Source organism: Mastomys coucha, unplaced genomic scaffold (genome assembly GCF_008632895.1).
Source record: "Mastomys coucha isolate ucsf_1 unplaced genomic scaffold, UCSF_Mcou_1 pScaffold20, whole genome shotgun sequence".
Classification (NCBI taxonomy): domain Eukaryota; kingdom Metazoa; phylum Chordata; class Mammalia; order Rodentia; family Muridae; genus Mastomys; species Mastomys coucha.
This window is the reverse complement of record NW_022196903.1, coordinates 139,085,150-139,088,686: the sequence shown is the minus strand read 5'-3', so window position 1 is coordinate 139,088,686 and position 3,537 is coordinate 139,085,150. Positions and strand designations below refer to the sequence as shown.

The window sequence follows — 3,537 nt, the reverse complement described above, 5'->3', positions numbered from 1 at the left end:
TAATTGCTCTGGCTAGGACTTCAAGTACAATACTGAATAGGTAGGGAGGGAGTGGGCAGCCTTGTCTAGTCCCTGATTTTAGTGGGATTGCTTCAAGTGTCTCTCCACTTAGTTTGATGTTGGATACTGGTTTGCTGTATATTGCTTTTACTATGTTTAAGTATGGGCCTTGAATTCCTGATCTTTCCAAGACTTTTATCATGAAGGGATGTTGGATTTTGTCAAATGCTTTCTCAGCATCTAGTGATATGATCATATGTTTTTTGTCCTTGAGTTTATGTAGTGAATTACGTTGATGGATTTCCACATATCGAACCATCCCTGCATCCCTGGGATGAAGTCTACTTGATCGTGATGGATGATTGTTTTGATGTGTTCTTGGATTCGGTTTGCAAGAATTTTATTGAGTATTTTTGCATCAATATTCATAAGGGAAATTGGTCTGAAGTTTTCTTTCTTTGTTAGGTCTTTGTGTGGTTTAGGTATAAGAGTAATTGTGGCTTCATAGAACGAATTTGGTAGAGTGCCTTCAGTTTCTATTTTGTGGAATAGTTTGAGGAGTATTGGTATTAGATCTTCTTTGAAGGTCTGATAAAACTCTGCACTAAACCCATCTGGTCCTGGGCTTTTTTTTTTTTTGGTTGGGAGACTATTAATGACTGTTTCTATTTCATTAGCAGATATGGGACTGTTTAGATTGTTTATCTGATCTTGATTTAACATTGGTGCCTGGTATCTGTCTAGAAAATTGTCCATTTCATCCATGTTTTCCATTTTTGTTGAGTATAGGCTTTTGTAGTAGGATCTCATGTTTTTTTGGATTTCCTCAGTGTCTGTTGTTTCATTTCTGATCTTATTAATTAGGATACTGTGTCTGTGCCCTCTAGTTAGTCTGGCTAACTATTGATCTATTTTGTTGATTTTCTCAAAGAACCAGCTCCTGGTTTGATTGATTCTTTGTATAGTTCTTTTTGTTTCTATTTGGTTGATTTCAGCCCTGAGTTTGATTATTTCCTGCCTTCGACTCCTCTTGGGCAAATTTACTTCTTTTTGTTCTAGAGCTTTCAGATGTGCTGTCAAATTGCTGGTGTATGTGCTCTCCAGTTTCTTTTTGGAGGCACTTAAAGTTATTATTTTCCTCTTAGGACTGCTTTCATTGTGTCCCATAAGTTTGAGCATGTTGTGGCTTCATTTTCCTTAAACTCTAGAAAGTCTTTAATTTCTTTCTTTATTTCTTCCTTGACAAAGTTATCACTGAGTAGAGTGTTGTTAAGCTTCCATGTGTATGTGGGCATTCTATTGTTTATGTTGATATTGAGGAGCAGCCTTAGTCCATGTTGATCTGATAGGATCCAAGAAATTATTTCAATCTCCTTGTATCTGTTGAGGCCTGATTTGTGACCAATTATATGGTCAATTTTGGATAAAGTATCATGAGGTGCTAAGAAGAAGGTATATCCTTTTGTTTTAGGATAAAAAGTTCTATAGATATCTGTTAAATCCATCTGTTTCATAACTTCTGTTAGTCTCACTATGTCCTGGCTTAGTTTCTGTTTCCATGATCTGTCCATTGCAGAGAGTGAGGTGTTGAAATCTCCCACTATTATTGTTTGTGGTGCAATGTGTTCTTTGAGCTTTAGTAAAGTTTCTTTTATGAATGTAGATGCCCTTGCATTTGGAGCATAGAGGTTTAGAATTGAGATCTCATTTTGGTAGATCATACCTTTGAAGTGTCCCTCCTTACTTGTTCTTCTCCGGGAAAACACCAAATGGTGGATGATGCCGGTGCAGCGGGAGGGCCCGGAGGACCCGGGGGCCCAGGATTAGGAGGCTGTGGCGGTTTCCACGGAGGATTGATTCGGCAGCGGTCTTAGAGGCTGCAGTCGTGGTTGAGGCCGTGGCGGTAGTCGAGGCAGCGGGGCTCGCGGAGGTAAAGCTGAAGACAAGGAGTGGATCCCCGTCACCAAACTGGGCCGCCTGGTTAAGGACATGAAGATCAAGTCTCTGGAGGAGATCTACCTGTTCTCCCTGCCCATTAAGGAGTCTGAGATCATTGACTTTTTCCTGGATGCATCCCTAAAGGACGAGGTTCTGAAAATCATGCCAGTGCAGAAGCAGACTCGGGCTGGCCAGCGGACCAGGTTCAAGGCATTCATCGCTATTGGGGACTACAATGGCCACGTTGGTCTTGGTGTTAAGAGCTCCAAGGAGGTTGCCACTGCCATTCAAGGGGCCATCATCTTAGCCAAGCTTTCCATCATCCCTGTGTGGAGAGGCTACTGGGGGAACAAGATTGGCAAGCCCCACACTGTTCCATGCAAGATGACAGGCCGCTGTGGGTCTGTGCTGGTGCGTCTCATCCCTGCCCCCAGAGGCACTGGCATTGTCTCTGCTCCTGTGCCCAAGAAGCTCCTGATGATGGCCGGTATAGATGACTGCTACACTTCAGCCAGAGGCTGCACTGCCACCCTGGGCAATTTTGCCAAGGCCACCTTTGATGCCATCTCCAAGACCTACAGCTACCTGACCCCCGACCTCTGAAAAGAGACTGTGTTCACCAAGTCTCCTTACCAGGAATTCACTGATCATCTTGTGAAAACCCACACCAGAGTCTCTGTTCAGAGGACCCAGTCTCCAGCTGTGGCTACCACATAAGGGTTTTTATATGACAAAAATAAATGAAATCTGTTAAAAAAAAAAAAAGAAGTGTCCCTCCTTATCTTTTTAGATCACTTTAGGGTGAAAGTCAATTTTATTCGATATTAGAATGGCTCCTGCTTTTTTTCTTGGGACCATTGGCTTGGAAAATTGTTTTCCAGCCTTTTATTCTGAGGTAATGTCTGTCTTTGTCACTGTGGTGGGTTTCCTGTATGCAACAAAATGTTGGGTCCTGTTTACGTACCCAGTCTGATAGTCTATGTCTTTTTATTGGGGAATTGAACCCATTGATATTAATAGATATTAAGGAAAAGAAATTGTTGCTTCCTATTATTTTTGTTGTTAGAGTTGGAATTCTGTTCATGTGGCTATCTTCTTTTAGTTTTGTTGGAAGATTACTTTTTTGCTTTTTCTAGGATGTAGTTTCCCTCCTTGTGTTGGAGTTTTACATGTATTATCCTTTGAAGGGCTGGATTTGTGGAAATATATTGTGTGAATTTGGTTTTGTCATGGAATATCTTGGTTTCTCCAGCTATGGTAATTGAGAGCTTTGTTGGGCATAGTAGCCTGGACTGGCATTTGTGTTCTCTTAGGGTCTTAATGACGTCAACCCAGGAACTTCTGGCTTTCATAGTCTCTGGCGAGAAGTCTGGTGTAATTCTGATAGCCCTGACTTTATATGTTACTTGACCTTTTCCCTCACTGTTTTTAGTATTCTTTCTTTGTTTAGTGCATTTGGTGTTTTGATTATTATGTGATAGGAGGAATTTCTTTTCTGGTCCAGTTTATTTGGAGTTCTGTAGGCTTTTCATATGTTCATGGGCATCTCTTTCTTTAGGGAAATTTTCTTCTATAATTTTGTTGAAGATATTTACTGGC

The 3,537-nt window shown here is 41.1% G+C and overlaps 1 pseudogene; it reads left to right on the top strand.

Moving 5' to 3' along the window:
• The first annotated feature begins 1,769 nt into the window (after positions 1-1,769).
• Positions 1,770-2,655, top strand: LOC116098433 (annotated as a pseudogene).
• The last annotated feature ends 882 nt before the right edge of the window (positions 2,656-3,537 follow it).